This window comes from Passer domesticus, chromosome W, assembly GCF_036417665.1.
Source record: "Passer domesticus isolate bPasDom1 chromosome W, bPasDom1.hap1, whole genome shotgun sequence".
In the NCBI taxonomy this organism is placed as follows: Eukaryota; Metazoa; Chordata; class Aves; order Passeriformes; family Passeridae; genus Passer; species Passer domesticus.
In genome coordinates this window covers 25,380,369-25,402,282 of record NC_087511.1, presented here as the reverse complement: position 1 = coordinate 25,402,282, position 21,914 = coordinate 25,380,369, and positions in this window count along the sequence as shown.

The following is a 21,914-nucleotide window of genomic DNA, read 5'->3' as shown; positions in this document are numbered from 1 at the left end:
AAAAACATTTTGCTGAGATGCAGAAGACAAGAAATGCAGAATAGGGAGATTCGGAGCCATCCGAAGTTAAGTGCCGCTGCCAGGCGTCTTTGGGCAGAAAGAGAGCTCCGGAGCCCACAGAGACCGGCACAGTGCTCTCTGCGCGAATAGCCGCTTGATCGCATCCGAGAGACGGAGAGCGCGGTACCTTCTAGGATGCGAAGAGTGACGCCGCACAACACCCGGACTGTGTCCGCAGCTTTCTAACTGCTAGAAGTTCATGGCTTACCACTCGCCTGCCTCATGTATTGGCATTAGCATTCAAATGCAAGGTATTCTTGGACAACTATGCTGTGCTTGTTGCTAGTTCTGTTCCAGCCCACCATGGAAAACCTTGCTCTTCCCGTTAGTTTCTGAGATGCCGAGAAGTCGGGAATTTAGAACAAAAGTCCGGGGAGGTATACTGTGCTGGCACAGTTTCTCCTTGCTAGACAGAGTGGAAAAGCATTTTGCTGAGATGCAGAAGACAAGAAATGCAGAATAGGGAGATACGGAGCTGTCCGAAGTTAAGTGCCACTGCCAGGCGTCTTTGGGCAGAAAGAGAGCTCCGGAGCGCACAGAGACCGGCACAGTGCTCTCTGCGCGAATAGCCGCTTGATCTCATCCGAGAGACGGAGAGCTCGGTACCTTCTAGGATGCGAAGAGTGAAGCCGCACAACACCCGCACTGTGTCCGCAGCTTTCTAACTGCTAGATGTTCATGGCTTACCGCACGCCTGCCTCTTCAATTGGCATTAGCATTCGAATGCAAGGTATTCTTGGACGACTTTGCTGTGCTTGTTGCTAGTTCTGTTCCATCCCACCATGGAAAACCTTGCTCTTCCCGTTAGTTTCCGAGATGCCGAGAGTCGGGAATTTAGAACAAAAGTCCGGGGAGGTATACTGTGCTGGCACAGTTTCTCCTTGCTAGACAGAGTGGAAAAGCATTTTGCTGAGATGCAGAAGACAAGAAATGCAGAATAGGGAGATACGGAGCTGTCCGAAGTTAAGTGCCGCTGCCAGGCGTCTTTGGGCAGAAAGAGAGCTCCGGAGCGCACAGAGACCGGCACAGTGCTCTCTGCGCGAATAGCCGCTTGATCGCATCCGAGAGACGGAGAGCGCGGTACCTTCTAGGATGCGAAGAGTGAAGCCGCACAACACCCGGACTGTGTCCGCAGCTTTCTAACTGCTAGAAGTTCATGGCTTACCATTCGCCTGCCTCATGTATTGGCATTAGCATCCGAATGCAAGGTATTCTTGGACAACTTTGCTGTGCTTTTTGCTAGTTCTGCTCCAGCCCACCATGGATAACCTTGCTCTTCCCGTTAGTTTCTCAGATGCCGAGAAGTCGGGAATTTAGAACACAAGTCCGGGGAGGTATACTGTGCTGGCACAGTGTCTCCTTGCTAGACAGAGGGAAAAGCATTTTGCTGAGATGCAGAAGACAAGAAATGCAGAATAGGGAGATACGGAGCTGTCCGAAGTTAAGTGCCGCTGCCAGGCGTCTTTGGGCAGAAAGAGAGCTCCGGAGCGCACAGAGACCGGCACAGTGCTCTCTGCACGAATAGCCGCTTGATCTCATCCGAGAGACGGAGAGCGCGGTACCTTCTAGGATGCGAAGAGTGACGCCGCACAACACCCGGACTGTGTCCGCAGCTTTCTAACTGCTAGAAGTTCATGGCTTACCACTCGCCTGCCTCATGTATTGGCATTACCATTCGAATGCAAGGTATTCTTGGACAACTTTGCTGTGCTTGTTGCTAGTTCTGTTCCAGCCCACCATGGAAAACCTTGCTCTTACCGTTAGTTTCTGAGATGCCGAGAAGTCGGGAATTTAGAACAAATGTCCGGGGAGGTATACTGTGCTGGCACAGTTTCTCCTTGCTAGACAGAGTGGAAAAGCATTTTGCTGAGATGCAGAAGACAAGAAATGCAGAATAGGGAGATTCGGAGCCATCCGAAGTTAAGTGCCGCTGCCAGGCGTCTTTGGGCAGAAAGAGAGCTCCGGAGCACACAGAGACCGGCACAGTGCTCTCTGCGCGAATAGCCGCTTGATCTCATCCGAGAGACGGAGAGCGCGGTACCTTCTAGGATGCGTAGAGTGACACCGCACAACACCTGGACTGTGTCCGCAGCTTTCTAACTGCTAGATGTTCATGGCTTACCACTCGCCTGCCTCATGTATTGGCATTAGCATTCGAATGCAAGGTATTCTTGGACAACTTTGCTGTGCTTGTTGCTAGTTCTGTTCCAGCCCACCATGGAAAACCTTGCTCTTCCCGTTAGTTTCTGAGATGCCGAGAAGTCGGGAATTTAGAACACAAGTCCGGGGAGGTATACTGTGCTGGCACAGTTTCTCCTTGCTAGACAGAGTGGAAGAGCATTTTGCTGAGATGCAGAAGACAAGAAATGCAGAATACGGAGATACGGAGCTGTCCGAAGTTAAGTGCCGCTGCCAGGCGTCTTTGGGCAGAAAGAGAGCTCCGGAGCGCACAGAGACCGGCACAGTGCTCTCTGCGCGAATAGCCGCTTGATCGCATCCGAGAGACGGAGAGCGCGGTACCTTCTAGGATTCGAAGAGTGAAGCCGCACAACACCCGGACTGTGTCCGCAGCTTTCTAACTGCTAGAAGTTCATGGCTTACCATTCGCCTGCCCCATGTATTGGCATTAGCATTCGAATGCAAGGTATTCTTGGACAACTTTGCTGTGCTTTTTGCTAGTTCTGCTCCAGCCCACCATGGATAACCTTGCTCTTCCCGTTAGTTCCTGAGATGCCGAGAAGTCGGGAATTTAGAACACAAGTCCGGGGAGGTATACTGTGCTGGCACAGTGTCTCCTGGCTAGACAGAGGGAAAAGCATTTTGCTGAGATGCAGAAGACAAGAAATGCAGAATAGGGAGATACGGAGCTGTCCGAAGTTAAGTGCCGCTGCCAGGCGTCTTTGGGCAGAAAGAGAGCTCCGGAGCGCACAGAGACCGGCACAGTGCTCTCTGCGCGAATAGCCGCTTGATCTCATCCAAGAGACGGAGAGCGCAGTACCTTCTAGGATGCGAAGAGTGACGCCGCACAACACCCGGACTGTGTCCGCAGCTTTCTAACTGCTAGAAGTTCATGGCTTACCACTCGCCTGCCTCATGTATTGGCATTAGCATTCGAATGCAAGGTATTCTTGGACAACTTTGCTGTGCTTGTTGCTAGTTCTGTTCCAGCCCACCATGGAAAACCTTGCTCTTCCCGTTAGTTTCTGAGATGCCGAGAAGTCGGGAATTTAGAACAAATGTCCGGGGAGGTATACTGTGCTGGCACAGTTTCTCCTTGCTAGACAGAGTGGAAAAGCATTTTGCTGAGATGCAGAAGACAAGAAATGCAGAATAGGGAGATTCGGAGCCATCCGAAGTCAAGTGCTGCTGCCAGGCGTCTTTGGGCAGAAAGAGAGCTCCGGAGCACACAGAGACCGGCACAGTGCTCTCTGCGCGAATAGCCGCTGGATCGCATCCGAGAGACGGAGAGCGCGGTACCTTCTGGGATGCGTAGGGTGACACCGCACAACACCCGGACTGTGTCCGCAGCTTTCTAACTGCTAGATGTTCATGGCTTACCACTCGCCTGCCTCATGTATTGGCATTAGCATTCGAATGCAAGGTATTCTTGGACAACTTTGCTGTGCTTGTTGCTAGTTCTGTTCCAGCCCACCTTGCTCTTCCCTTTAGTTTCTGAGATGCCGATAAGTCGGGAATTTAGAACACAAGTCCGGGGAGGTATACTGTGCTGGCACCGTTTCTCCTTGCTAGACAGAGTGGAAAAGCATTTTGCTGAGCTGCAGGAGACAAGAAATGCAGAATACGGAGATACGGAGCTGTCCGAAGTTAAGTGCCGCTGCCAGGCGTCTTTGGGCAGAAAGAGAGCTCCGGAGCGCACAGTGACCGGCACAGTGCTCTCTGCGCGAATAGCCGCTTGATCTCATCCGAGAGACGGAGAGCGCGGTACCTTCTAGGATGCGTAGAGTGACGCCGCACAACACCCGGACTGTGTCCGCAGCTTTCTAACTGCTAGAAGTTCATGGCTTACCGCTCGCCTGCCTCTTCAATTGGCATTAGCATTCGAATGCAAGGTATTCTTGGACAACTTTGCTGTGCTTGTTGCTAGTTCTGCTCCAGCCCACCATGGATAACCTCGCTCTTCCCGTTAGTTCCTGAGATGCCGAGAAGTCGGGAATTTAGAACACAAGTCCGGGGAGGTATACTGTGCTGGCACAGTGTCTCCTTGCTAGACAGAGGGAAAAGCATTTTGCTGAGATGCAGAAGACAAGAAATGCAGAATAGGGAGATTCGGAGCCATCCGAAGTTAAGTGCCGCTGCCAGGCGTCTTTTGGCAGAAAGAGAGCTCCGGAGCACACAGAGACCGGCACAGTGCTCTCTGCGCGAATAGCCGCTTGATCGCATCCGAGAGACGGAGAGCGCGGTACCTTCTAGGATTCGAAGAGTGAAGCCGCACAACACCCGGACTGTGTCCGCAGCTTTCTAACTGCTAGAAGTTCATGGCTTACCATTCGCCTGCCCCATGTATTGGCATTAGCATTCGAATGCAAGGTATTCTTGGACAACTTTGCTGTGCTTTTTGCTAGTTCTGCTCCAGCCCACCATGGATAACCTTGCTCTTCCCGTTAGTTCCTGAGATGCCGAGAAGTCGGGAATTTAGAACACAAGTCCGGGGAGGTATACTGTGCTGGCACAGTGTCTCCTTGCTAGACAGAGGGAAAAGCATTTTGCTGAGATGCAGAAGACAAGAAATGCAGAATAGGGAGATACGGAGCTGTCCGAAGTTAAGTGCCGCTGCCAGGCGTCTTTGGGCAGAAAGAGAGCTCCGGAGCGCACAGAGACCGGCACAGTGCTCTCTGCGCGAATAGCCGCTGGATCTCATCCGAGAGACGGAGAGCGCGGTACCTTCTAGGATGCGAAGAGTGACGCCGCACAACACCCGGACTGTGTCCGCAGCTTTCTAACTGCTAGAAGTTCATGGCTTACCATTCGCCTGCCTCATGTATTGGCATTAGCATTCGAATGCAAGGTATTCTTGGACAACTTTGCTGTGCTTGTTGCTAGTTCTGTTCCAGCCCACCTTGCTCTTCCCTTTAGTTTCTGAGATGCCGATAAGTCGGGAATTTAGAACACAAGTCCGGGGAGGTATACTGTGCTGGCACCGTTTCTCCTTGCTAGACAGAGTGGAAAAGCATTTTGCTGAGCTGCAGGAGACAAGAAATGCAGAATACGGAGATACGGAGCTGTCCGAAGTTAAGTGCCGCTGCCAGGGGTCGTTGGGCAGAAAGAGAGCTCCGGAGCGCACAGTGACCGGCACAGTGCTCTCTGCGCGAATAGCCGCTTGATCTCATCCGAGAGACGGAGAGCGCGGTACCTTCTAGGATGCGTAGAGTGACGCCGCACAACACCCGGACTGTGTCCGCAGCTTTCTAACTGCTAGAAGTTCATGGCTTACCGCTCGCCTGCCTCATGTATTGGCATTAGCATTCGAATGCAAGGTATTCTTGGACAACTTTGCTGTGCTTGTTGCTAGTTCTGTTCCAGCCCACCATGGAAAACCTTGCTCGTCCCGTTAGTTTCTGAGATGCCGAGAAGTCGGGAATTTAGAACACAAGTCCGGGGAGGTATACTGTGCTGGCACAGTTTCTCCTTGCTAGACAGAGTGGAAAAGCATTTTGCTGAGATGCAGAAGACAAGAAATGCAGAATAGGGAGATACGGAGCTGTCCGAAGTTAAGTGCCGCTGCCAGGCGTCTTTGGGCAGAAAGAGAGCTCCGGAGCGCACAGAGACCGGCACAGTGCTCTCTGCGCGAATAGCCGCTTGATCGCATCCGAGAGACGGAGAGCGCGGTACCTTCTAGGATTCGAAGAGTGAAGCCGCACAACACCCGGACTGTGTCCGCAGCTTTCTAACTGCTAGAAGTTCATGGCTTACCATTCGCCTGCCCCATGTATTGGCATTAGCATTCGAATGCAAGGTATTCTTGGACAACTTTGCTGTGCTTTTTGCTAGTTCTGCTCCAGCCCACCATGGATAACCTTGCTCTTCCCGTTAGTTCCTGAGATGCCGAGAAGTCGGGAATTTAGAACACAAGTCCGGGGAGGTATACTGTGCTGGCACAGTGTCTCCTTGCTAGACAGAGGGAAAAGCATTTCGCTGAGATGCAGAAGACAAGAAATGCAGAATAGGGAGATACGGAGCTGTCCGAAGTTAAGTGCCGCTGCCAGGCGTCTTTGGGCAGAAAGAGAGCTCCGGAGCGCACAGAGACCGGCACAGTGCTCTCTGCGCGAATAGCCGCTGGATCTCATCCGAGAGACGGAGAGCGCGGTACCTTCTAGGATGCGAAGAGTGACGCCGCACAACACCCGGACTGTGTCCGCAGCTTTCTAACTGCTAGAAGTTCATGGCTTACCATTCGCCTGCCTCATGTATTGGCATTAGCATTCGAATGCAAGGTATTCTTGGACAACTTTGCTGTGCTTGTTGCTAGTTCTGTTCCAGCCCACCTTGCTCTTCCCTTTAGTTTCTGAGATGCCGATAAGTCGGGAATTTAGAACACAAGTCCGGGGAGGTATACTGTGCTGGCACCGTTTCTCCTTGCTAGACAGAGTGGAAAAGCATTTTGCTGAGCTGCAGGAGACAAGAAATGCAGAATACGGAGATACGGAGCTGTCCGAAGTTAAGTGCCGCTGCCAGGGGTCGTTGGGCAGAAAGAGAGCTCCGGAGCGCACAGTGACCGGCACAGTGCTCTCTGCGCGAATAGCCGCTTGATCTCATCCGAGAGACGGAGAGCGCGGTACCTTCTAGGATGCGTAGAGTGACGCCGCACAACACCCGGACTGTGTCCGCAGCTTTCTAACTGCTAGAAGTTCATGGCTTACCGCTCGCCTGCCTCATGTATTGGCATTAGCATTCGAATGCAAGGTATTCTTGGACAACTTTGCTGTGCTTGTTGCTAGTTCTGTTCCAGCCCACCATGGAAAACCTTGCTCGTCCCGTTAGTTTCTGAGATGCCGAGAAGTCGGGAATTTAGAACACAAGTCCGGGGAGGTATACTGTGCTGGCACAGTTTCTCCTTGCTAGACAGAGTGGAAAAGCATTTTGCTGAGATGCAGAAGACAAGAAATGCAGAATAGGGAGATACGGAGCTGTCCGAAGTTAAGTGCCGCTGCCAGGCGTCTTTGGGCAGAAAGAGAGCTCCGGAGCGCACAGAGACCGGCACAGTGCTCTCTGCGCGAATAGCCGCTTGATCTCATCCGAGAGACGGAGAGCGCAGTACCTTCTAGGATGCGAAGAGTGACGCCGCACAACACCCGGACTGTGTCCGCAGCTTTCTAACTGCTAGAAGTTCATGGCTTACCACTCGCCTGCCTCATGTATTGGCATTAGCATTCGAATGCAAGGTATTCTTGGACAACTTTGCTGTGCTTGTTGCTAGTTCTGTTCCAGCCCACCATGGAAAACCTTGCTCTTCCCGTTAGTTTCTGAGATGCCGAGAAGTCGGGAATTTAGAACACAAGTCCGGGGAGGTATACTGTGCTGGCACAGTGTCTCCTTGCTAGACAGAGGGAAAAGCATTTTGCTGAGATGCAGAAGACAAGAAATGCAGAATAGGGAGATACGGAGCTGTCCGAAGTTAAGTGCCGCTGCCAGGCGTCTTTGGGCAGAAAGAGAGCTCCGGAGCGCACAGAGACCGGCACAGTGCTCTCTGCACGAATAGCCGCTTGATCTCATCCGAGAGACGGAGAGCGCGGTACCTTCTAGGATGCGAAGAGTGACGCCGCACAACACCCGGACTGTGTCCGCAGCTTTCTAACTGCTAGAAGTTCATGGCTTACCACTCGCCTGCCTCATGTATTGGCATTAGCATTCGAATGCAAGGTATTCTTGGACAACTTTGCTGTGCTTGTTGCTAGTTCTGTTCCAGCCCACCATGGAAAACCTTGCTCTTCCCGTTAGTTTCTGAGATGCCGAGAAGTCGGGAATTTAGAACAAATGTCCGGGGAGGTATACTGTGCTGGCACAGTTTCTCCTTGCTAGACAGAGTGGAAAAGCATTTTGCTGAGATGCAGAAGACAAGAAATGCAGAATAGGGAGATTCGGAGCCATCCGAAGTCAAGTGCCGCTGCCAGGCGTCTTTGGGCAGAAAGAGAGCTCCGGAGCACACAGAGACCGGCACAGTGCTCTCTGCGCGAATAGCCGCTGGATCGCATCCGAGAGACGGAGAGCGCGGTACCTTCTAGGATGCGTAGAGTGACACCGCACAACACCCGGACTGTGTCCGCAGCTTTCTAACTGCTAGATGTTCATGGCTTACCACTCGCCTGCCTCATGTATTGGCATTAGCATTCGAATGCAAGGTATTCTTGGACAACTTTGCTGTGCTTGTTGCTAGTTCTGTTCCAGCCCACCTTGCTCTTCCCTTTAGTTTCTGAGATGCCGATAAGTCGGGAATTTAGAACACAAGTCCGGGGAGGTATACTGTGCTGGCACCGTTTCTCCTTGCTAGACAGAGTGGAAAAGCATTTTGCTGAGCTGCAGGAGACAAGAAATGCAGAATACGGAGATACGGAGCTGTCCGAAGTTAAGTGCTGCTGCCAGGGGTCGTTGGGCAGAAAGAGAGCTCCGGAGCGCACAGTGACCGGCACAGTGCTCTCTGCGCGAATAGCCGCTTGATCTCATCCGAGAGACGGAGAGCGCGGTACCTTCTAGGATGCGTAGAGTGACGCCGCACAACACCCGGACTGTGTCCGCAGCTTTCTAACTGCTAGAAGTTCATGGCTTACCGCTCGCCTGCCTCTTCAATTGGCATTAGCATTCGAATGCAAGGTATTCTTGGACAACTTTGCTGTGCTTGTTGCTAGTTCTGCTCCAGCCCACCATGGATAACCTCGCTCTTCCCGTTAGTTCCTGAGATGCCGAGAAGTCGGGAATTTAGAACACAAGTCCGGGGAGGTATACTGTGCTGGCACAGTGTCTCCTTGCTAGACAGAGGGAAAAGCATTTTGCTGAGATGCAGAAGACAAGAAATGCAGAATAGGGAGATACGGAGCTGTCCGAAGTTAAGTGCCGCTGCCAGGCGTCTTTGGGCAGAAAGAGAGCTCCGGAGCGCACAGAGACCGGCACAGTGCTCTCTGCGCGAATAGCCGCTTGATCTCATCCGAGAGACGGAGAGCGCGGTAACTTCTAGGATGCCTAGAGTGACGCCGCACAACACCCGGACTGTGTCCGCAGCTTTCTAACTGCTAGAAGTTCATGGCTTACCACTCGCCTGCCTCATGTATTGGCATTAGCATTCGAATGCAAGGTATTCTTGGACAACTTTGCTGTGCTTGTTGCTAGTTCTGTTCCAGCCCACCATGGAAAACCTTGCTCTTCCCGTTAGTTTCTGAGATGCCGAGAAGTCGGGAATTTAGAACAAAAGTCCGGGGAGGTATATTGTGCTGGCACAGTTTCTCCTTGCTAGACAGAGTGGAAAAGCATTTTGCTGAGATGCAGAAGACAAGAAATGCCGAATAGGGAGATACGGAGCTGTCCGAAGTTAAGTGCCGCTGCCAGGCGTCTTTGGGCAGAAAGAGAGCTCCGGAGCCCACAGAGACCGGCACAGTGCTCTCTGCGCGAATAGCCGCTTGATCGCATCCGAGAGACGGAGAGCGCGGTAACTTCTAGGATGCGAAGAGTGAAGCCGCACAACACCCGGACTGTGTCCGCAGCTTTCTAACTGCTAGAAGTTCATGGCTTACCACTCGCCTGCCTCATGTATTGGCATTAGCATTCGAATGCAAGGTATTCTTGGACAACTTTGCTGTGCTTGTTGCTAGTTGTGTTCCAGCCCACCATGGAAAACCTTGCTCTTCCCGTTAGTTTCTGAGATGCCGAGAAGTCGGGAATTTAGAACAAAAGTCCGGGGAGGTATACTGTGCTGGCACAGTTTCTCCTTGCTAGACAGAGTGGAAAAGCATTTTGCTGAGATGCAGAAGACAAGAAATGCAGAATAGGGAGATACGGGGCTGTCCGAAGTTAAGTGCCGCTGCCAGGCGTCTTTGGGCAGAAAGAGAGCTCCGGAGCCCACAGAGACCGGCACAGTGCTCTCTGCGCGAATAGCCGCTTGATCGCATCCGAGAGACGGAGAGCGCGGTAACTTCTAGGATGCGAAGAGTGAAGCCGCACAACACCCGGACTGTGTCCGCAGCTTTCTAACTGCTAGAAGTTCATGGCTTACCACTCTCCTGCCTCATGTATTGGCATTAGCATTCGAATGCAAGGTATTCTTGGACAACTTTGCTGTGCTTGTTGCTAGTTGTGTTCCAGCCCAACATGGAAAACCTTGCTCTTCCCGTTAGTTTCTGAGATGCCGAGAAGTCGGGAATTTAGAACAAAAGTCCGGGGAGGTATACTGTGCTGGCACAGTTTCTCCTTGCTAGACAGAGTGGAAAAGCATTTTGCTGAGATGCAGAAGACAAGAAATGCAGAATTGGGAGATACGGAGCTGTCCGAAGTTAAGTGCCGCTGCCAGGCGTCTTTGGGCAGAAAGAGAGCTCCGGAGCCCACAGAGACCGGCACAGTGCTCTCTGCGCGAATAGCCGCTTTATCGCATCCGAGAGACGGAGAGCGCGGTACCTTCTAGGATGCGAAGAGTGAAGCCGCACAACACCCGGACTGTGTCCGCAGCTTTCTAACTGCTAGAAGTTCATGGCTTACCACTCGCCTGCCTCATGTATTGGCATTAGCATTCGAATGCAAGGTATTCTTGGACAACTTTGCTGTGCTTGTTGCTAGTTCTGTTCCAGCCCACCATGGAAAACCTTGCTCTTCCCGTTAGTTTCTGAGATGCCGAGAAGTCGGGAATTTAGAACAAAAGTCCGGGGAGGTATACTGTGCTGGCACAGTTTCTCCTTGCTAGACAGAGTGGAAGAGCATTTTGCTGAGATGCAGAAGACAAGAAATGCAGAATAGGGAGATTCGGAGCCATCCGAAGTTAAGTGCCGCTGCCAGGCGTCTTTAGGCAGAAAGAGAGCACCGGAGCGCACAGAGACCGGCACAGTGCTCTCTGCGCGAATAGCCGCTTGATCGCATCCGAGAGACGGAGAGCGCGGTACCTTCTAGGATGCGAAGAGTGAAGCCGCACAACACCCGGACTGTGTCCGCAACTTTCTAACTGCTAGAAGTTCATGGCTTACCACTCGCCTGCCTCATGTATTGGCATTAGCATTCGAATGCAAGGCATTCTTGGACAACTTTGCTGTGCTTTTTGCTAGTTCTGCTCCAGCCCACCATGGATAACCTTGCTCTTCCCGTTAGTTTCTGAGATGCCGAGAAGTCGGGAATTTAGAACACAAGTCCGGGGAGGTATACTGTGCTGGCACAGTTTCTCCTTGCTAGACAGAGTGGAAAAGCATTTTGCTGTGATGCAGAAGACAAGAAATGCAGAATAGGGAGATACGGAGCTGTCCGAAGTTAAGTGCCGCTGCCAGGCGTCTTTAGGCAGAAAGAGAGCACCGGAGCGCACAGAGACCGGCACAGTGCTCTCTGCGCGAATAGCCGCTTGATCGCATCCAAGAGACGGAGAGCGCGGTACCTTCTAGGATGCGAAGAGTGAAGCAGCACAACACCCGGACTGTGTCCGCAGCTTTCTAACTGCTAGAAGTTCATGGCTTACCATTCGCCTGCCTCATGTATTGGCATTAGCATTCGAATGCAAGGTATTCTTGGACGACTTTGCTGTGCTTGTTGCTAGTTCTGTCCCAGCCCACCATGGAAAACCTTGCTCTTCCTGTTAGTTTCTGAGATGCCGAGAAGTCGGGAATTTAGAACACAAGTCCGGGGAGGTATACTGTGCTGGCACAGTGTCTCCTTGCTAGACAGAGGGAAAAGCATTTTGCTGAGATGCAGAAGACAAGAAATGCAGAATAGGGAGATACGGAGCTGTCCGAAGTTAAGTGCCGCTGCCAGGCGTCTTTGGGCAGAAAGAGAGCGCCGGAGCGCACAGAGACCGGCACAGTGCTCTCTGCGCGAATAGCCGCTTGATCTCATCCGAGAGACGGAGAGCGCGGTACCTTCTAGGATGCGAAGAGTGACGCCGCACAACACCCGGACTGTGTCCGCAGCTTTCTAACTGCTAGAAGTTCATGGCTTACCACTCGCCTGCCTCATGTATTGGCATTAGCATTCGAATGCAAGGTATTCTTGGACAACTTTGCTGTGCTTGTTGCTAGTTCTGTTCCAGCCCACCATGGAAAACCTTGCTCGTCCTGTTAGTTTCTGAGATGCCGAGAAGTCGGGAATTTAGAACACAAGTCCGGGGAGGTATACTGTGCTGGCACCGTTTCACCTTGCTAGACAGAGTGGAAAAGCATTTTGCTGAGATGCAGAAGACAAGAAATGCAGAATACGGAGATACTGAGCTGTCCGAAGTTAAGTGCCGCTGCCAGGCGTCTTTGGGCAGAAAGAGAGCCCCGGAGCGCACAGAGACCGGCACAGTGCTCTCTGCGCGAATAGCCGCTTGATCGCATCCGAGAGACGGAGAGCGCGGTACCTTCTAGGATGCGAAGCGTGAAGCCACACAACACCCGGACTGTGTCCGCAGCTTTCTAACTGCTAGACGTTCATGGCTTACCACTCGCCTGCCTCATGTATTGGCATTAGCATTCGAATGCAAGGTATTCTTGGACGACTTTGCTGTGCTTGTTGCTAGTTCGGTCCCAGCCCACCATGGAAAACCTTGCTCGTCCCGTTAGTTCCTGAGATGCCGAGAAGTCGGGAATTTAGAACACAAGTCCGGGGAGGTATACTGTGCTGGCACAGTGTCTCCTTGCTAGACAGAGGGAAAAGCATTTTGCTGAGATGCAGAAGACAAGAAATGCAGAATAGGGAGATACGGAGCTGTCCGAAGTTAAGTGCCGCTGCCAGGCGTCTTTGGGCAGAAAGAGAGCTCCGGAGCGCACAGAGACCGGCACAGTGCTCTCTGCGCGAATAGCCGCTTGATCTCATCCGAGAGACGGAGAGCGCGGTAACTTCTAGGATGCCTAGAGTGACGCCGCACAACACCCGGACTGTGTCCGCAGCTTTCTAACTGCTAGAAGTTCATGGCTTACCACTCGCCTGCCTCATGTATTGGCATTAGCATTCGAATGCAAGGTATTCTTGGACAACTTTGCTGTGCTTGTTGCTAGTTCTGTTCCAGCCCACCATGGAAAACCTTGCTCTTCCCGTTAGTTTCTGAGATGCCGAGAAGTCGGGAATTTAGAACAAAAGTCCGGGGAGGTATACTGTGCTGGCACAGTTTCTCCTTGCTAGACAGAGTGGAAAAGCATTTTGCTGAGATGCAGAAGACAAGAAATGCAGAATAGGGAGATTCGGAGCCATCCGAAGTTAAGTGCCGCTGCCAGGCGTCTTTGGGCAGAAAGAGAGCTCCGGAGCCCACAGAGACCGGCACAGTGCTCTCTGCGCGAATAGCCGCTTGATCGCATCCGAGAGACGGAGAGCGCGGTACCTTCTAGGATGCGAAGAGTGAAGCGGCACAACACCCGGACTGTGTCCGCAGCTTTCTAACTGCTAGAAGTTCATGGCTTACCATTCGCCTGCCTCATGTATTGGCATTAGCATTCGAATGCAAGGTATTCTATGACGACTTTGCTGTGCTTGTTGCTAGTTCTGTCCCAGCCCACCATGGAAAACCTTGCTCTTCCTGTTAGTTTCTGAGATGCCGAGAAGTCGGGAATTTAGAACACAAGTCCGGGGAGGTATACTGTGCTGGCACCATTTCTCCTTGCTAGACAGAGTGGAAAAGCATTTTGCTGAGATGCAGAAGACAAGAAATGCAGAATACGGAGATACTGAGCTGTCCGAAGTTAAGTGCCGCCGCCAGGCGTCTTTGGGCAGAAAGAGAGCCCCGGAGCGCACAGAGACCGGCACAGTGCTCTCTGCGCGAATAGCCGCTTGATCGCATCCGAGAGACGGAGAGCGTGGTACCTTCTAGGATGCGAAGAGTGAAGCCACACAACACCTGGACTGTGTCCGCAGCTTTCTAACTGCTAGACGTTCATGGCTTACAACTCGCCTGCCTCATGTATTGGCATTAGCATTCGAATGCAAGGTATTCTTGGACGACTTTGCTGTGCTTGTTGCTAGTTCGGTCCCAGCCCACCATGGAAAACCTTGCTCGTCCCGTTAGTTTCTGAGATGCCGAGAAGTCGGGAATTTAGAACAAAAGTCCGGGGAGGTATACTGTGCTGGCACAGTTTCTCCTTGCTAGACAGAGTGGAAAAGCATTTTGCTGAGATGCAGAAGACAAGAAATGCAGAATAGGGAGATTCGGAGCTGTCCGAAGTTAAGTGCCGCTGCCAGGCGTCTTTGGGCAGAAAGAGAGCTCCGGAGCACACAGAGACCGGCACAGTGCTCTCTGCACGAATAGCCGCTTGATCTCATCCGAGAGACGGAGAGCGCGGTACCTTCTAGGATGCGAAGAGTGACGCCGCACAACACCCAGACTGTGTCCGCAGCTTTCTAACTGCTAGAAGTTCATGGCTTACCACTCGCCTGCCTCATGTATTGGCATTAGCATTCGAATGCAAGGTATTCTTGGACAACTTTGCTGTGCTTGTTGCTAGTTCTGTTCCAGCCCACCATGGAAAACCTTGCTCTTCCCGTTAGTTTCTGAGATGCCGAGAAGTCGGGAATTTAGAACAAAAGTCCGGGGAGGTATACTGTGCTGGCACAGTTTCTCCATGCTAGACAGAGTGGAAAAGCATTTTGCTGAGATGCAGAAGACAAGAAATGCAGAATAGGGAGATACGGAGCTGTCCGAAGTTAAGTGCCGCCGCCAGGCGTCTTTGGGCAGAAAGAGAGCCCCGGAGCGCACAGAGACCGGCACAGTGCTCTCTGCGCGAATAGCCGCTTGATCGCATCCGAGAGACGGAGAGCGCGGTACCTTCTAGGATGCGAAGAGTGAAGCCACACAACACCCGGACTGTGTCCGCAGCTTTCTAACTGCTAGACGTTCATGGCTTACCACTCGCCTGCCTCATGTATTGGCATTAGCATTCGAATGCAAGGTATTCTTGGACGACTTTGCTGTGCTTGTTGCTAGTTCGGTCCCAGCCCACCATGGAAAACCTTGCTCGTCCCGTTAGTTTCTGAGATGCCGAGAAGTCGGGAATTTAGAACAAAAGTCCGGGGAGGTATACTGTGCTGGCACAGTTTCTCCTTGCTAGACAGAGTGGAAAAGCATTTTGCTGAGATGCAGAAGACAAGAAATGCAGAATAGGGAGATTCGGAGCTGTCCGAAGTTAAGTGCCGCTGCCAGGCGTCTTTGGGCAGAAAGAGAGCTCCGGAGCACAAAGAGACCGGCACAGTGCTCTCTGCACGAATAGCCGCTTGATCGCATCCGAGAGACGGAGAGCGCGGTACCTTCTAGGATGCGAAGAGTGACGCCGCACAACACCCAGACTGTGTCCGCAGCTTTCTGACTGCTAGATGTTCATGGCTTACCACTCGCCTGCCTCATGTATTGGCATTAGCATTCGAATGCAAGGTATTCTTGGACAACTTTGCTGTGCTTGTTGCTAGTTCTGTTCCAGCCCACCATGGAAAACCTTGCTCTTCCCGTTAGTTTCTGAGATGCCGAGAAGTCGGGAATTTAGAACAAAAGTCCGGGGAGGTATACTGTGCTGGCACAGTTTCTCCATGCTAGACAGAGTGGAAAAGCATTTTGCTGAGATGCAGAAGACAAGAAATGCAGAATAGGGAGATTCGGAGCTGTCCGAAGTTAAGTGCCGCTGCCAGGCGTCTTTGGGCAGAAAGAGAGCTCCGGAGCGCACAGAGACCGGCACAGTGCTCTCTGCGCGAATAGCCGCTTGATCGCATCCGAGAGACGGAGAGCGCGGTACCTTCTAGGATGCGAAGAGTGAAGCCGCACAACACCCGGACTGTGTCCGCAGCTTTCTAACTGCTTGATGTTCATGGCTTACCACTCGCCTGCCTCATGTATTGGCATTAGCATTCGAATGCAAGGTATTCTTGGACAACTTTGCTGTGCTTGTTGCTAGTTCTGTTCCAGCCCACCATGGAAAACCTTGCTCGTCCTGGTAGTTTCTGAGATGCCGAGAAGTCGGGAATTTAGAACACAAGTCCGGGGAGGTATACTGTGCTGGCACCGTTTCTCCTTGCTAGACAGAGTGGAAAAGCATTTTGCTGAGATGCAGAAGACAAGAAATGCAGAATACGGAGATACTGAGCTGTCCGAAGTTAAGTGCCGCCGCCAGGCGTCTTTGGGCAGAAAGAGAGCCCCGGAGCGCACAGAGACCGGCACAGTGCTCTATGCGCGAATAGCCGCTTTATCGCATCCGAGAGACGGAGAGCGTGGTACCTTCTAGGATGCGAAGAGTGAAGCCACACAACACCCGGACTGTGTCCGCAGCTTTCTAACTGCTAGACGTTCATGGCTTACCACTCGCCTGCCTCATGTATTGGCATTAGCATTCGAATGCAAGGTATTCTTGGACGACTTTGCTGTGATTGTTGCTAGTTCGGTCCCAGCCCACCATGGAAAACCTTGCTCGTCCCGTTAGTTTCTGAGATGCCGAGAAGTCGGGAATTTAGAACACAAGTCCGGGGAGGTATACTGTGCTGGCACAGTTTCTCCTTGCTAGACAGAGTGGAAAAGCATTTTGCTGAGATGCAGAAGACAAGAAATGCAGAATAGGGAGATTCGGAGCTGTCCGAAGTTAAGTGCCGCTGCCAGGCGTCTTTGGGCAGAAAGAGAGCTCCGGAGCACACAGAGACCGGCACAGTGCTCTCTGCGCGAATAGCCGCTTGATCGCATCCGAGAGACGGAGAGCGCGGTACCTTCTAGGATGCGAAGAGTGACGCCGCACAACACCCGGACTGTGTCCGCAGCTTTCTAACTGCTAGATGTTCATGGCTTACCACTCGCCTGCCTCATGTATTGGCATTAGCATTCGAATGCAAGGTATTCTTGGACAACTTTGCTGTGCTTGTTGCTAGTTCTGTTCCAGCCCACCATGGAAAACCTTGCTCTTCCCGTTAGTTTCTGAGATGCCGAGAAGTCGGGAATTTAGAACAAAAGTCCGGGGAGGTATACTGTGCTGGCACAGTTTCTCCATGCTAGACAGAGTGGAAAAGCATTTTGCTGAGCTGCAGAAGACAAGAAATGCAGAATAGGGAGATACGGAGCTGTCCGAAGTTAAGTGCCGCTTTCAGGCGTCTTTGGGCAGAAAGAGAGCGCCGGAGCGCACAGAGACCGGCACAGTGCTCTCTGCGCGAATAGCCGCTTGATCTCATCCGAGAGACGGAGAGCGCGGTACCTTCTAGGATGCGTAGAGTGACACCGCACAACACCCGGACTGGGTCCGCAGCTTTCGAACTGCTAGATGTTCATGGCTTACCACTCGCCTGCCTCATGTATTGGCATTAGCATTCGAATGCAAGGTATTCTTGGACGACTTTGCTGTGCTTGTTGCTAGTTCTGTCCCAGCCCACCTTGCTCTTCCCTTTAGTTTCTGAGATGCCGAGAAGTCGGGAATTTAGAACACAAGTCCGGGGAGGTATACTGTGCTGGCACAGTTTCTCCTTGCTAGACAGAGTGGAAAAGCATTTTGCTGAGCTGCAGGAGACAAGAAATGCAGAATACGGCGATACGGAGCTGTCCGAAGTTAAGTGCCGCTGCCAGGCTTCGTTGGGCAGAAAGAGAGCTCCGGAGCGCACAGTGACCGGCACAGTGCTCTCTGCGCGAATAGCCGCTTGATCGCATCCGAGAGACGGAGAGCGCGGTACCTTCTAGGATGCGAAGAGTGAAGCCGCACAACACCCGGACTGTGTCCGCAGCTTTCTAACTGCTAGATGTTCATGGCTTACCACTCGCCTGCCTCATGTATTGGCATTAGCATTCGAATGCAAGGTATTCTTGGACAACATTGCTGTGCTTGTTGCTAGTTCTGTCCCAGCCCACCATGGAAAACCTTGCTCATCCTGTTATTTTCTGAGATGCCGAGAAGTCGGGAATTTAGAACACAAGTCCGGAGACGTATACTGTGCGGGCACCGTTTCTCCTTGCTAGACAGAGTGGAAAAGCATTTTGCTGAGATGCAGAAGACAAGAAATGCAGAATAGGGAGATACGGAGCTGTCCGAAGTTAAGTGCCGCTGCCAGGCGTCTTTGGGCAGAAAGAGAGCTCCGGAGCGCACAGAGATCGGCACAGTGCTCTCTGCGCGAATAGCCGCTTGATCGCATCCGAGAGACGGAGAGCGCGGTACTTTCTAGGATGCGAAGAGTGACGCCGCACAACACCCGGACTGTGTCCGCAGCTTTCTAATTGCTAGAAGTTCATGGCTTACCACTCGCCTGCCTCATGTATTGGCTTTAGTATTCGAATGCAAGGTATTCTTGGACTACTTTGCTGTGCTTGTTGCTAGTTCTGTTCCAGCCCACCTTGCTCTTCCCTTTAGTTTCTGAGATGCCGAGAAGTCGGGAATTTAGAACACAAGTCCGGGGAGGTATACTGTGCTGCCACAGTTTCTCCTTGCTAGACAGAGTGGAAAAGCATTTTGCTGAGATGCAGAAGACAAGAAATGCAGAATAGGGAGATACGGAGCTGTCCGAAGTTAAGAGCCGCTGCCAGGCGTCTTTGGGCAGAAAGAGAGCTCCGGAGCGCACAGAGACCGGCACAGTGCTCTCTGCGCGAATAGCCGCTTGATCGCATCCGAGAGACGGAGAGCGCGGTACGTTCTAGGATGCGAAGAGTGACGCCGCACAACACCCGGACTGTGTCCGCAGCTTTCTAACTGCTAGATGTTCATGGCTTACCACTCGCCTGCCTCATGTATTGGCATTAGCATTCGAATGCAAGGTATTCTTGGACGACTTTGCTGTGCTTGTTGCTAGTTCTGTCCCAGCCCACCATGGATAACCTTGCTCTTCCCGTTAGTTTCTGAGATGCCGAGAAGTCGGGAATTTAGAACACAAGTCCGGGGAGGTATACTGTGCTGGCACAGTTTCTCCTTGCTAGACAGAGTGGAAAAGCATTTTGCTGAGCTGCAGAAGACAAGAAATGCAGAATACGGAGATACGGAGCTGTCCGAAGTTAAGTGCCGCTGCCAGGCGTCTTTGGGCAGAAAGAGAGCCCCGGAGCGCACAGAGACCGGCACAGTGCTCTCTGCGCGAATAGCCGCTTGATCGCATCCGAGAGACGGAGAGCGCGGTAGCTTCTAGGATGCGAAGAGTGAAGCCGCACAACACCCGGACTGTGTCCGCAGCTTTCTAACTGCTAGAAGTTCATGGCTTACCACTCGCCTGCCTCATGTATTGGCATTAGCATTCGAATGCAAGGTATTCTTGGACAACTTTGCTGTGCTTTTTGCTAGTTCTGCTCCAGCCCACCATGGATAACCTCGCTCTTCCCGTTAGTTCCTGAGATGCCGAGAAGTCGGGAATTTAGAACACAAGTCCGGGGAGGTATACTGTGCTGGCACAGTGTCTCCTTGCTAGACAGAGGGAAAAGCATTTTGCTGAGATGCAGAAGACAAGAAATGCAGAATAGGGAGATACGGAGCTGTCCGAAGTTAAGTGCCGCTGCCAGGCGTCTTTGGGCAGAAAGAGAGCTCCGGAGCGCACAGAGACCGGCACAGTGCTCTCTGCGCGAATAGCCGCTTGATCGCATCCGAGAGACGGAGAGCGCGGTAACTTCTAGGATGCCTAGAGTGACGCCGCACAACACCCGGACTGTGTCCGCAGCTTTCTAACTGCTAGAAGTTCATGGCTTACCACTCGCCTGCCTCATGTATTGGCATTAGCATTCGAATGCAAGGTATTCTTGGACAACTTTGCTGTGCTTGTTGCTAGTTCGGTCCCAGCCCACCATGGAAAACCTTGCTCGTCCCGTTAGTTTCTGAGATGCCGAGAAGTCGGGAATTTAGAACAAAAGTCCGGGGAGGTATACTGTTCTGGCCCACTTTCTCCTTGCTAGACAGAGTGGAAAAGCATTTTGCTGAGATGCAGAAGACAAGAAATGCAGAATAGGGAGATACGGAGCTGTCCGAAGTTAAGTGCCGCTGCCAGGCGTCTTTGGGCAGAAAGAGAGCTCCGGAGCACAAAGAGACCGGCACAGTGCTCTCTGCACGAATAGCCGCTTGATCGCATCCGAGAGACGGAGAGCGCGGTACCTTCTAGGATGCGAAGAGTGACGCCGCACAACACCCAGACTGTGTCCGCAGCTTTCTGACTGCTAGATGTTCATGGCTTACCACTCGCCTGCCTCATGTATTGGCATTAGCATTCGAATGCAAGGTATTCTTGGACAACTTTGCTGTGCTTGTTGCTAGTTCTGTTCCAGCCCACCATGGAAAACCTTGCTCTTCCCGTTAGTTTCTGAGATGCCGAGAAGTCGGGAATTTAGAACAAAAGTCCGGGGAGGTATACTGTGCTGGCACAGTTTCTCCATGCTAGACAGAGTGGAAAAGCATTTTGCTGAGATGCAGAAGACAAGAAATGCAGAATAGGGAGATACGGAGCTGTCCGAAGTTAAGTGCCGCTGCCAGGCGTCTTTGGGCAGAAAGAGAGCTCCGGAGCGCACAGAGACCGGCACAGTGCTCTCTGCGCGAATAGCCGCTTGATCGCATCCGAGAGACGGGGTGCGCGGTACCTTCTAGGATGCGAAGAGTGAAGCCGCACAACACCCGGACTGTGTCCGCAGCTTTCTAACTGCTTGATGTTCATGGCTTACCACTCGCCTGCCTCATGTATTGGCATTAGCATTCGAATGCAAGGTATTCTTGGACAACTTTGCTGTGCTTGTTGCTAGTTCTGTTCCAGCCCACCATGGAAAACCTTGCTCGTCCTGTTAGTTTCTGAGATGCCGAGAAGTCGGGAATTTAGAACACAAGTCCGGGGAGGTATACTGTGCTGGCACCGTTTCTCCTTGCTAGACAGAGTGGAAAAGCATTTTGCTGAGATGCAGAAGACAAGAAATGCAGAATACGGAGATACTGAGCTGTCCGAAGTTAAGTGCCGCCGCCAGGCGTCTTTGGGCAGAAAGAGAGCCCCGGAGCGCACAGAGACCGGCACAGTGCTCTATGCGCGAATAGCCGCTTTATCGCATCCGAGAGACGGAGAGCGTGGTACCTTCTAGGATGCGAAGAGTGAAGCCACACAACACCCGGACTGTGTCCGCAGCTTTCTAACTGCTAGACGTTCATGGCTTACCACTCGCCTGCCTCATGTATTGGCATTAGCATTCGAATGCAAGGTATTCTTGGACAACTTTGCTGTGATTGTTGCTAGTTCGGTCCCAGCCCACCATGGAAAACCTTGCTCGTCCCGTTAGTTTCTGAGATGCCGAGAAGTCGGGAATTTAGAACAAAAGTCCGGGGAGGTATACTGTGCTGGCGCAGTTTCTCCTTGCTAGACAGAGTGGAAAAGCATTTTGCTGAGATGCAGAAGACAAGAAATGCAGAATAGGGAGATTCGGAGCTGTCCGAAGTTAAGTGCCGCTGCCAGGCGTCTTTGGGCAGAAAGAGAGCTCCGGAGCACACAGAGACCGGCACAGTGCTCTCTGCGCGAATAGCCGCTTGATCGCATCCGAGAGACGGAGAGCGCGGTACCTTCTAGGATGCGAAGAGTGACGCCGCACAACACCCGGACTGTGTCCGCAGCTTTCTAACTGCTAGATGTTCATGGCTTACCACTCGCCTGCCTCATGTATTGGCATTAGCATTCGAATGCAAGGTATTCTTGGACAACTTTGCTGTGCTTGTTGCTAGTTCTGTTCCAGCCCACCATGGAAAACCTTGCTCTTCCCGTTAGTTTCTGAGATGCCGAGTAGTCGGGAATTTAGAACAAAAGTC